We start from the raw sequence: 13,709 nt of genomic DNA on the forward strand, positions 1-13,709 counted from the left end.
GGTAAAAGGTTCAAATAGATGATCAATTCGAGCAAATGGGCAAGGCTTGTAATGTAGTTGCCAAATAAATAGGATTGCAGGCCCAAAGGGTTTAACTAACATACATAACAATTAGGTGGGTAGAAGCGTATAACTGGCTCAACAAAGGAACACCTAAATCACTTCCAAGACTGAATAAAAGTACTATTTCGCTTTGCAAACATATAGGGCAAGTTCTAGACATCAAATGCAATGCAAAGAATACAAAAACCCTCGCACACCCATGGCACATAAATCGATCGGACTCATCAAGACACTCTAGTTAAAGTAGTTAAGCAAACTTAAGATCAAACAATTTAAGGTACTTATACAATAGTCAAAAATTGAGCCTAAGCATCACAACAAAGAACTCACCATTATCAAGGTATAATAAGGTCATGAGATATTGCCTTCAATTCAAATCATAGTACAAGGCTTCCTACTACTAACAAAAATAAAAACTAATTACACACGGTTCAAACTAAACCATTGGAAAAGAACCGCGGAACAAAGAAAAACCAAGGGGGAATTAATACACTACCTGACAAAAGAAAATCTTTTCGTCTTTTTCCTTCGACTTTACTCCCTAAAGAAACCCGTCGAATGATATCCATCGTCGGAAAAAATCAAAAAACATTCAACTTTTTATGGTTTTTTTCAATTTTCCAACTACTACAACTAACAAAACCAACACATATATATATATATATATATATACAACATACAACATATCCCCCACCCCACACTTTAAGTTGTGGCATGTCCCTATGACACGCAAATAAAAAGCATAGGGTAAAGGAAACTTCCCTGAACATCTAGTCGGAGTCTGAGTCGAAGTAGGAATCCATTCCTCGCATTCGAACTAATGCGCACATCTGTGACGATAGCTTCTTCTCGGCCTTTTTGGGGTGCACCCCACACTAATCTTTCTCACTTGTCGAAGCCTTCTCTTTTGAGCCCTTCACTTTCCACTCAACACTTGCAGTTGGCTTCTCTTTTTCACCCCCGTTTCTACATTCATCATCTAAAGTTACAGTATCCTCACCCACTCTAAGCATGAGCTTTCTCTCGTGTATATCTAATATTGCTCTACCCATTTCTAAGAATGGTCTTTCTAAGATGAGGGGGACCTTCTTGTTCTCTTCCATATTCACTACTATAAAATCTATAGGAAATACGAACATATCTACCGAAACTAAGACATCTTCCACTATCCCCACAGGTATCAGAGTCATTTGGTTTGCCAGCTGCAAAGATATTGGCATTGACCTTATCTCTCCAATCTCCTTCTCTAGTTTCCTATAAATAGATAGAGGCATTAAGTTAATTGAGGCACCAGAATCATATCAAGATTTATCAAAATTAATAGAGCCTAAAGAGCAAGGTATAGTGAAACTCCCTGGATCTCTACACTTTTGTTGGAGTTTATTTTGCAATATCGCACTGCAATGCTCTGTGAGCTTGACCACTGAGGTCTCTTATATCTTCCTCTTCTTTGCCAGGATCTCCTTCAATAATTTGGCATAAGCTGGCATTTGGGAAAGCACTTCTGTGAATTGAAAATTTACATTAACCTATTTCAGCATATCCAGAAATCTCTCAAATTGCTTGTCCAGCTTTTCTCTATATAGCTTTTGTGGCATGTCCCGCTCTCATTAGATTCCTACCTTCTTAAAGTTTCCTCCTTCTTCTTTTTGTTAGCTCCTTATTTCCTTTCTTCTTCTTATCAATATCATTCTTCAGCTGCTCCCCATTTTCCTTTTCAAGTACCACCTCTTTTTGAATTAGAGTGGTATCTTTCAACACTTCCTCGCTTCTCAAGGTCACAGCATTTACTGTTTCTTTGGGATTTCTCTCAGTATCAGTTGGCAGAGTATCTGGGACTCTCTCAGATAATATTGTTGCAATCTGTCCCACTTGTCTCTCCAAGTTTCAAAAACCAGTGCCCAATTCTTTGATAGTTTCCCTGTGAGCATCTAACCTCTCATCTGTCTTGATAATGAAGGCCTTCATTAGATTCTCTAGACCAGGCTGAATAGGCTGTTGAGGCTGAAATTGCTGCCTCTGCTGATTTTGGTATGCTGGAGCTCCTTGTCCCTGGGGTCTAGAGTTATTGTGCTGCCATGCATTCGTAGTACCCCCAGGTGAACTCCATGAAATTCTGAGGTGCCTCTGACCCATCGTATTATAATTTCCCACAGTATTTACTTCCTCAATTGAGGCTTGACACTCATGAGTAGGGTGTCCTCTTCCACATATATCATAAGCTACTTGAGGCTCACTTTGTATTGTAGCTAAGGTCAGCTTCTGTATTTCTTTAGCCATAGCATCAAGATGTACCTGTACAAATGTGTTAGCATCAACCTGGTGAACACCAATTGATCTTCTTCTTTCAGCACTCTCAGAGGGCCACTGATTTGCATCTTCAGATAACTCGTCAAGAATTGTGACTATCTCCTCTAGAGTCTTCTTCATCAATGAACCTCCAGCTGCATTGCTCAATGTTCTACGTTAAGCCAGTGTCAATCCATCCTAAAAGTCCTGGAGTTGCATCCAGAGTTCAATTCCGCTATGTTGACTCTTTCTAATAATCTCCTTAAACCTCTCACGTGCTTCAAACACTGTCTCAGTATCTTTCTGGCAGAAGTTATGGATTTCTCTTCTAAACTTGCCTGTCTTAGCTGATGAGAAATATTTATCAAGAAATTTTCTGGTTATCTCATCCCATGTTTGAATCGATCCATTAGGTACGCTTCGAAGCCACTTCTTTGCATCATCATTGAGTATGAATGGGAATGCTCTTAAGTACATTGCATCTTGTGAAACACCATTGTATTGAAAGGTGTTCATAATCTCCTCGAAATCCATTAGATGTGTATTTGGATCTAAGTTTGGCTTCCCTCTAAAAACACAGTTGTTTTGAAGGGTTTGAAGCAACCCTTGCTTCAACTCGAAATTGTTTGTTGCAATTGGAGGTGGTATAACACTTGATAAACCTTAATTGTAGACCAGTCTAGCATAATCGCCAAGTGGTCTCCCAGACAAAGGTTGATGTTGATTAATTCTGAGGCCTCTCTCGCTCGTGCAGCTTGTTCTCTTCGTTGGGCTGCTTCTCTCGCAGCCAAATTTATATAATCTTCACCGTTTCCAACCATAAGTTCTTTGGTTGAGGATTGCCCAACCTTTTATGTTGTCTCGGTGAGATTTCTTTTCTTCTTCAGTTGTCGCAGTTATTTTTCACTATCTGGCTCGTATGGTAGCACTTCCTTCGCAGAAATTCTATTCATGCACCACTCTAAACCTGTAACCTGCACACAGTCAAAGAACACCAAACGTAAAAAGGAAAAAAATTAAAATAAAAAGAAAATTAAATTAAAATAAAAAATCTTGAATTAGCACTACAAACTATTTTAAACACTATTGATTGTCAATCCCCGGCAATGACGCTCAAATTTGACGAGCGCAAAATACCACTTAAATTATGCCCGCTAGTCAAAGATAGTCTAATATAATGTTGTATCCACATGGATTGGAGTTAAATAGTATTTTCGTAATTTCTAGCTTGATTGCTATCAAGGAGAATAAAAAATTGAGGTTTATATGATTTCTAACAAAAATTAACTAAAAATCTAAGCTATTGACTAATGACAATTGCAACAAAGGTAAGCAAGAAATTTATCAGTGGGAGAAAATAGGGGTTGATAGGATAGGTGCAAGATAATTATTTGGGATCTAACTCTAGATAATTCACTTCTAATGTTTAAGTGAGTCTCTCGAATTTATTCAATTATTAGTTCAAACGTTTAGTAGAAACTCCTTTCTCGATTAAGTTTCAACCTTACAAGATGAACCAATTTAAGCACGTGAAGATATGCAAGAATGCGTAGTGGATTGGTCTTTAGGAGAACCTCTCTTGATTATCCTCCTAACTAGGTTTAATCAACAATTCAACTATCCTCTTTGATTACTAAGAAGAATTAATGAACTCAACTAACAATATAATGCAAAGATATCACAAGTGAATATAGATGCAACAGTTAAATCACCTAACACGCTTCAATACGTAAAACTATAGTTATAATCCACAAACAAATATCAATACACCAAATCCATCAAACCCTAAAGAGAACTACTCCATAGATATGGAGCAATTCATCACAAATATTTTTAATGTAAAGGAAAACATAAAACGATCCAAACTCTGCTCTTGAGTGAGGATTGATTGATGAAATCCTTGTGTTTTTTCTTCTCCAACTCCTCCTTATCCTGCCTAGGTCTAATATGTATCAAAATTCCAGAAAATAACGTTATTCCATGTATTTATACCAAGTAGGGTCGGGTCCAGACAAAATCACATTCTCCTAGCCGAAAAAGGAATTTTACTCGGTAAAAATTGCACTAGCACGCCGCATGGGGCGACGCGCCATGCGGGGCATTAGTGGAGAAATCCAGAGAGTTTTAATCTGTCAAGCAGCAGAAAAATACACACATGCGGCGCCTCACGCGCCGCTGCAGTGGGGCTTTCTCAGAGTACCGAATTTTCCTAGATTTTTGATATCCAGATGCGGTACTCGATCCCTGAACACAATCCCGGCTTAATCCCTTGGGCTTTTACTCAGATTTCAAAGCTCCAAATCACTCAAATTCATTCCATCACATATACATAGCTCGTAATCACTCCTAAAAGGCATAAAATACACAATAAGTGCAAAACACTATCAATTAAAGCTGAAAACGAATAAAGTGCAGTAAATTCAAGTGCACTAAGCGACTAAACTACGAGATTATAGCCTACCATCAAAACACAACAATAATAATGAAGTAAAACTGTAACTAACATAATTCTCCAACCTGATGACATCATAACTTTCTCAAATCTCGTGCACTATCTTAACAAATAAGAAGTATCAAAGGCTACCTCAAACGGGTAAGGAATATTAAGCGCTACCTCAAACAAATAAGGCATATCATGTAACTGTCAGATCTCAATCAAAAGGGAAATCTCATAAATATTCGGATTCCTAGCAGTATTATGCGCGACTTATGCCGAGGTCGTACGGCCCCATCCAGAATAACGTGTACACTGTCAAGGGTCGAGCGGCGCGAACCATAGATGCATCTCAAATATACTGTCAAGGCATTCGTCCCGATCCACAGGAAGAGAAGAAACTTATTGAATTACGAGCCACGTATTTACAATACAAGAGAAGGAACATAAAGTAAGCATAACGGTTACCAACAATCAGATATCTCGCCAAACACCTCAAGGTAATGAGGTTCGTCCTAACAAGATCTCTAATCGAATTACATTTACAAGTTTTAGGTAATCAAACTAACAAGTTGAGTTTAGGTAATACAAATATCGCATGATAAAGTCCTAAGTCTACCAGGACATAAGTATGATTTTAGCTACGTACGGACTCTCATCACATCGTGCGCACGTGGCTCCCACAACAAGTAGCATATAACACTTTTAACACCTATTGGATAGTTTCTCCCTTACAAGATTAGACATGAGACTTATCTCACTCTGAAATCTGATAACCGGCTCCAATGCCTCTCTAACTCCTCAACCAATTCCAAACGATCCGAAACTAGTCAAACAATGTGCAAACCGATTAAAATACATGCCAAAGACTCTTAATTACTCAATTTATAACTATTTCCAACGTCGGTCGAAAAGTCAACAAAGTCAACCCCCAAACCCACGTGCACGGATTCCAAAAATATTTGAAGATAACTTCAGCCCATAACACCACGAACTCAAATATATAATTTATTCCCAATTCCATGTCCAATTTCGTGGTCAAAAGCCAAAAATACAAATTCTAGTTTTTCTTCCAAAATCCCACAATTTCTACAAAATTTCATATAAATCATGTATTTAGCTCACAATGTGTAGGAATCACTTACTATATGATGGATGATGAAAATGGCACTTCGAAATCGCCCCTAGCTAGGCTCCCATGGAAGAATTAAGATAAAATAAACCAAAACCTATTTTGCAAACTTATACATAGCCCGGTCGACCCTTCTTCGCGAACGTGGCATGTTCCTCGCATTCACGAAGCACCACTCATCCCTAACTCCAATTCCTTCTTTGTGAACACGAGAATAGGCTCGCGAATGCGATTTCTTACCAGGCCTGTCCATCGCGAAGCGACCTGTCTTTCGCTAACACGAAGGCCATGACTCCCAGGCCCAGTTTGTCTTACGTGAATGCAAACCTTCGCGAATGCGACTGTCCTATTGTGAACGTGATGAACAAAAGACCTCCATCTCAATTCCATCTTTGCGAATGCAAGCTCCCCTCCGCGTTCGCGAAGAACAAAACTAGAACCAGTAAATCAACAACAGTAAATTTTCCAAACTTGATCTGAAACTATCTCGAAACACACCTGAGGCCTCCGGAACCCCGTCCAATCACACTAACAATTCCTAATACCTTATCCAAAGGTGCAAAACTCCACGAATAACATCAAAACCATGAATCATCGATCGAAATCATTATTTTAACTTTCAAACATTCAAACTTCGTCGAACGCATCTGAATCATACTTAAGCATTCCGGAATGATGCCAAATTTTTCATACAAGTCACAAATCATAATATAAACCTATTCTAAGTCTTAGAATCCCAAACAGGCATCAATAATACCAAATTCCACTTCATATCAAACTTAGGAAATTCAAAATCTTCAAAATGCCAAATTTCCACAATAAGCGTCGAAACACTCTCGGACCATCCGATACTCAACCCGAACATATGCCCAAGTCCAAAATCATCATACAAACCTATGGGAACTTTCAAATAACGATTCCGAGGTTGTTTACTCAAAAGTCAAATCTTGGTCAACTCTTTCAAATTAAAGCTCCCGAATTGAGAATTTTCCTTCCAAATCTACTCTGAACTTCCCAAAATTCAAATCTAACTACACGTACAAGTCATTATACATAAAGTAAAGCTACGCAAGGCCTCAAACCACCAAATTACATGCTAGAGCTTAAAACGACTGGTCGAGTCATTAGATCAAGCAAGTCCATGTTATGTTTTGGGGTTAGTGTGTTTGGACGAGGTCCGGGGGGCCTCGGGTGTGATTTGGATGGGATACAGACCATTCCACCTTGTTTTTGGACTGCTGATGTCTCAAGTGTAGTTTCCTTTTTTGCGTTCGTGACATGGAGGTCGCGTTCGCGAAGGGTTATACGGGATAGGCAGTCACCCTTCTTCGCGTTCGCATTGGAGCTATGTGTTTGCAAAGAAGTCAGGTGTTGGGAGGGGCTTAGCCTATGCGTTCATGAGGTTCAGGTTTGCGTTTGCAAAGGCTTAGACGTTTGCTTTATCACGTTCGCGAGATGGAGAACGCGAAGCCCTCTTCTGGGCAGATCATTTTTTATTCTTCGCGAACGCGATGATGGTCTCGCGTTCGCGATGCATAGTATCTGGACAGATTATATAATACTTTATTTTGAGGGTTTGGTTCATTTTAACATATTTTGAGTTGTAGAGATCGGTTTTGGGTGATTTTGGACGATATTTTCACGATTTGGATAGGGGTAAGTATTTTAGACTCGGATTTGTTCATTATTCATTATTTCATATTAGTTTTTATCATTTAATTAGTGATTTGAATTGTACAAATTGGGGAATTTTGTTAAAATATTTCTAAATTATAAATAGAGGATTTGAAGGTTAATTTGAGGTCAAAATTAGATGATTTTCGTATGGTTGGACTCCTATCGGAATGGTGTTCGGAATTTATGAGTTTGGTCGGGTTCCGAGTGCAGGCTCAGGGTTGAGATTTTGAATTGACTTTTCGATTTTCATTAATGATTGAAATTTTATTAATCGGAATTTCTTCCTATGGCGTGTATTTATGGTATTAAGTTATTTTATCTAGATTTACACCATTTGGAGTTGGATTTGTGTGGGAAGGGCTTATTAGTGGATTGATTTAGCTTGTTTGAGGTAAGTATCGTGTCTAACTTTCTGTGAGGGAACTACCCCTTAGTATTTGAGTTGTTTGTACTATTCGAATTATGTGAAAGACGTGTACATGAGGTGACGAGTGTGTACACAAGCTTATATGTGGCATTTGACCGGTTTAGACTCTTAGGTTACTTACAAGCTCTGTTTTAAAAGGCGTTTCTGGGGCGAGCCCCCAGGCGAGGCATACCAAAAATGCCCCGGGGCGAAAGTCTTAAAAGGCGTACGCCCCGCAATTTGGGGTGTACGCCCGGGCGTTCGGGGCGCGTTTGTTTAGTAAGGAGTAAGCCCCAGAGACTTTTTCAAATTAAAATAAAATTTGTTGAATTAGTCCTTCATATAATACCCAAATTCTCAAAAGTCGGTTTGGTAATTACTCAAAAGGTATAAAAAGGAACTCAAAAGTATTAAATTTAAAAGCAAAGACCTTTTTTTATTGATTTAAGCCCTAATTCATGGTTTTCCCAATTTGGTATCTTGTCCGCTAGGCTGCTAATATCTCCCAAAAGCAAAAAATATTTTTTTTTTTACAAATACAAAGAGAACTACATTTTTCTTCATAGCAGGAAATTCAAAGTTCAAATTGCAGGTTAATCATCCTTTTTGTTCCTTCATATAGAAAACTCTATTCTTTTAGACTCAAATTACTTGTGCTTGTAAGTAACGCATAATAGATGGCATGGAGCACACATATATATAGTTTTCTTCAATTTTTATGCAATTTTACCTGTTTATAAATATTAACTGTCACTATATTATTTTATAAAATATTAAAAATTAAATACCTATGGGGCTTACGCCCCGCTGAGGCATATGTAAAATGCCCCGCCTTACGCCTTACGCCCACGCCTTTTAAAATACTGCTTACAAGCACTTCATTGAAGTTATTATTATTTGTTCCATCTTTTGTTGTTAATTTTTTTCTCACATGCTTTAATTGAAATTGCCATTACATGTTCTTGTTACCATCATCAAGTTACTCTTATGTGATTTACTTGTAGTAGTTGTTACATGCCATTCCTTCCATTGTTGAGTTATTCTCACGCATCTAGTCTTAGTCACTATTTCATGCTATATCATTCATTGTTAAGCTTATGCCATGTACTTGAATTGGAAGTTGCAGTTTCATGGGAATACCTTCATTGTTGAGATATTGGAGTTGTTGTTATGAATGTTATTAACACATTGTGGTTGAAGTTGTTAATTGTTGAGATATCTTTTATTTTTGAGGTTTTTCTAATCCCTTTTGTTGCTATTGAGATTTTATACACATTGTGGTTGAGCCTTGGGCTATATGTTGTGGTAACACCGGTCTTGTTGATTTTGCCAATGTTGTCGCATATGGGCACGTATGGTGCGAGTTGATTATTGTGTTGTGATATGATGCACATGTGGAGGTATAGGATAAGAGTTGATATGCATGCAACAAGATAAGGTGAGATTTATACACGTGTTTCTAATAAGGGAATTACTTGAAGCCACACGGTGAGATAAGAGGGCTAAAATGCGTGTAACTATTTCGAAAAAAAATATTTTTGAAAATATAAATACAAGGCTCACGCGGCGATATAAGAAAGATTGTGATTGTAAATTACGAAATGTGGATATGAGGTCTGGTGCCTTGGTTATGATTCTTGTTATACATTCTATGTTAAAAAGGTTTGTTGGTTGAACGGTTTTTGTTATTTTTTCATTTGTTTTACTTGTATTTGATTATTTGTTTTTCTTATCATGTGCTCATCCTTGTTGTAATTTATTGCTATAATATCCGTTGTTAGCCTTACATCATTGTACTGCTTTGTTGTCATTTATTTTCTTACTTTCTATTAATAGATTATATTATACTCTATTCAGTTTTCTTTGTCCTAGTAGGTGTCTTGACATGGCCTCGTCACTACTCTACTGAGGTTAGGCTTGATATTTATCGAGTACCATTGTAGTGTACTCATGTTACGCTTCTACATATTTTTGTGCAGATCCAGGTACTTCCGCTCGTATCGGACGCCAGTGATTGAACTAGCTATTCCGGAGACTTCAAGGTATACTTGTTTGATGCCCATAGGCCTCAGAGTCACTTTCTACCACTATCTTTTCTAATGTTTATTTTCGCATCGAATAGTATTGTATTTTGAGACTTCTATTGTACTTCTTAGAGCTTATGACTCAGTTGCACTGGTTTTGGGGAAAGTTTGTGATTGTTGTTCAATATTAAACATATCATGAGATTTATCAGTTAATTTAATATTCTTAGTCATTATTTATCTAGTCTTAGAGACTAGGTACTATCACGATATCCTATGATGAGAATTTGGGGTCGTGACGGGTTCTGATTTGCTTACCAAGGTGACATATATCACACACATGGTTTCTAGAAAAATTGAGTTTTGGAAGGACAATTACTAAGTCATGTCTGGACAATTTTTTGATTAGGTGCATACTTACGTGGCCAAAATTCTTATGCTAAAGCCAGGAATCATCGGATATGGATGCTAGGAAGATGTGGTTGTCTATGTTTTTAATACAATCTAGGATATAAACATTGCCATCGTTTTTTCCTGGAAGAATAATTTTACATGACTCATCTTCGATAGCACAACCTATTTTCTTGAATTTCACTTCATACCTAGAGTCACATAGTTGGTTAATGCTTAGCAGATTGTAGTTGAGCCCATCCACAAGATAAACTACTATAATATCACAATTGTTGTTGAATGGAACAGTTCTAGTGCCAATGCTTTTCCCTTGTGAATCATCACTAAATCTGACATTACCTCCATTTATCTTTGTAACTTCTTTGAACAATCTTTTGTCGCCCGTCATGTGATTGGAACATGCACTGTCGAGATGCTACTTTCCTTTTTGACTTTTCTTATGGTATTTCTGCAAAACAAGATTATTACTTTCTTTTAGGTACCCAAGCTTGCTTGGGCCCTTTTTAGTTAGTTCTAGTAACACCAAGGCTATTTTTGGGTTTTCAAATCCATCCATTGACATTAGAATGACAAAATCTCCAGGATGAATATTTATGACCAGTTCTACATCAATAATGACATAAAAGTATTGGTCTAAAATATGTACTAGATCTACGAGTGGTGCTATGACTCGTAGAATCAATGCTGACAGGTCCTTTCCAGTTGACTTGTAAGTCAGCTGGTTTGACGTAATAGAACTGTGACTGGTAGATTTGCGCATGCCATTTAATTGCAAATGCAATTCCTGAACTTATTTTTGAAAGTCATCTCGTTCAAGTTCAAAGACTTCAAGTTTAAGCCCCCAATCTTTCTTCTCCCTATTTCGTCTATCCAATTCATTTAGAATTTTTTGAGACTCTTTTAGGGTGAAATAAAGGATGTCTTGTAATTCATTACACCTATCAAATTCATAGGATCTTACCTCGCTGGTTTCACCGCGAGCCATGAAGCAGTTGTCTATTGTTTCCTTGTTATCGTCATTTGATATGTTTATTTCGTCTAGCAGTCTGAGAACTTGTTCATATCATTATCTAGTATAGTCATGAAATAGAGATTGAAAATTTCTTTATGATCTGAGCTATTTTCATCACTCCAACTTTTAAAAGATTTGTTCTTGTGAAATCCTCTGGAAGCTTTCTTTTGGAGATTTGGATATTCAGCTTGCTCGTGGCCATATTTTTCATATTCAAAATATTTTCCGTCATTCTTATCTTGCTTGTTTTACTGTCTGGTTCTTCTAAAAGATATTCTTCCCTTTTTGGTGTTTCTATATCTTCTCATAGGTCTATTCATAGTCTTGGATACCACAAAAAATTCCTCTTCTAGAGCTTCTGCTTCGTTGTCCTCATCATCTTCAGACCCTTCAATATAAGCTTTGAATTCCACGATTCTCTTCTTTTCTTCCTATCCTCATCTTTTGAGATGATTTTTCTCGAACTCGATGAGATCTCCATGTAATTCATCATAGGATAATTTATATAGATCTTGAGACTCAAGTGCGACAACTTTAGTTTGCCATGCAATAGAAAAACTTCTTAGAATTTTCCGAACATGTTCACCACTTGAATAGGGTCTTCCAAACGCTTTCAGATCTCCAACGATTTTTCTTAATCGAGCAAATATTTCTTCAATGGATTTGCCTTCTTTTATTTGAAAGAGTTTGTAGTCATAGATCAACAAATTTATTCTTGTTTCTTTGACCTTAATAGTTCCTTCATACATGACCTCTAACTTATCCCACATTTCTTTGGCTGTATCATAGCTTAAAACCTTTTCATATTTTTTTCCGCTTATAGCATTATATAGAAGATTTCTTACTTTGACATTTGATACAATTTGATCCTCGTAGTATCATTTATATCCACGGGATCGGTAGATATATGACCATTTGTCTTTTTGTCAGACTTTTATGCTGGAATTGGATAGTCTCCCTTTTTCATTACTCTCCATACTTTGACATCATAAGATTTTACATAAATTTCCATGCGAAAAGTATTGTCCCTTGAAGCACAAAGGTCTTTCCTGAGATGTACCTTCTTGGAATAGGGCACCGATAATTACTTGATTTGACATGATCTTTTCGCACGAGCTGTTAGGCAAAATAAAAATATGAGACATGCTCTGATACCAATTGAAAGTGCAAAAGAAGGTGGGGGTGAATTGACTCCCACTTATTTCTTTTTGAATAATAGTCAACCAGTTTGTCAATTAGTCAACTAAAAGTTTGAACAAAGATAAATAATAAGAACAGAATGTAAACTGCTAGAAGTGAATGTAACGACACAAAACTTAGCATGTCGTAATGACGCCTAACATGGTACTAGGTAAGCCGGCACCTCAAAACATATCCAACATTTTTAAATGAAAAATGAACTAAAATAGGTTTAAATAATTAAAGCTCTCATAAACTGGATAAAAGATCAAAACTCAATACGGAAGTTCCCAAAATCAGGGTGTCATTGAGTACATGAGCGTCTATACAACACAAGTCTGAAATACGGTCTATGGAAAACTGAAATTAAATACATAAAGTTGAATGATAAGGAAGGAGGGTCAAGGTCTGCGAACGCCAGACAGCTACCTCAAAATCTCCGAATGACTAATTTGCTCAGATAATTAGCACCCACCGTGTTCAAAAATGGTTGGATCTGCACACGAGGTGTAGGGTGTAGTGTGAGTACAACCAACTCAATAAGTATCGCAAATAAACAAGTCAAGGTAAGAGAAGGTTAAATTGTTGAGGATACTAGTAAATTCGGTGTGATTCTGCCCCTTTTAAACCAACACAGCATAACATTTAAGGCTAACTCACAAGGCTTCGTGAGAAGAATATCAGTGTGTGCATGTGCATTGTTTTCTCAAAATACCCCACTCAGCAATATTATAGCATGTAGAGGAAAGTTACAAGTAAATCCGATAAATGATCAAGAAAATACAAGTTCCACACACTGCATGGATAACTCGCGTGTTGCACGGACAACTCACGTGCTAACCATAGAACCTGCACGGACAACTCACGTGTCAATAATATCAATATATGGATCAGCACGGATAACTCACGTACTGCAAGGACAACTCACGTGCCAATAATATCAATATCTAGATCCGCACAGACAACTCACGTGCTGCACGGATAACTCACGTGCCAATAACAGAATTCGCTCGGCATAGTCACAGGTCCAGTCCAAAATATCATATAGAAGCAATAAAGTAAGTATATAGGTATAAGATGAG

This window comes from Nicotiana tabacum, chromosome 19 (assembly GCF_000715075.1).
Source record: "Nicotiana tabacum cultivar K326 chromosome 19, ASM71507v2, whole genome shotgun sequence".
Classification (NCBI taxonomy): Eukaryota; Viridiplantae; Streptophyta; class Magnoliopsida; order Solanales; family Solanaceae; genus Nicotiana; species Nicotiana tabacum.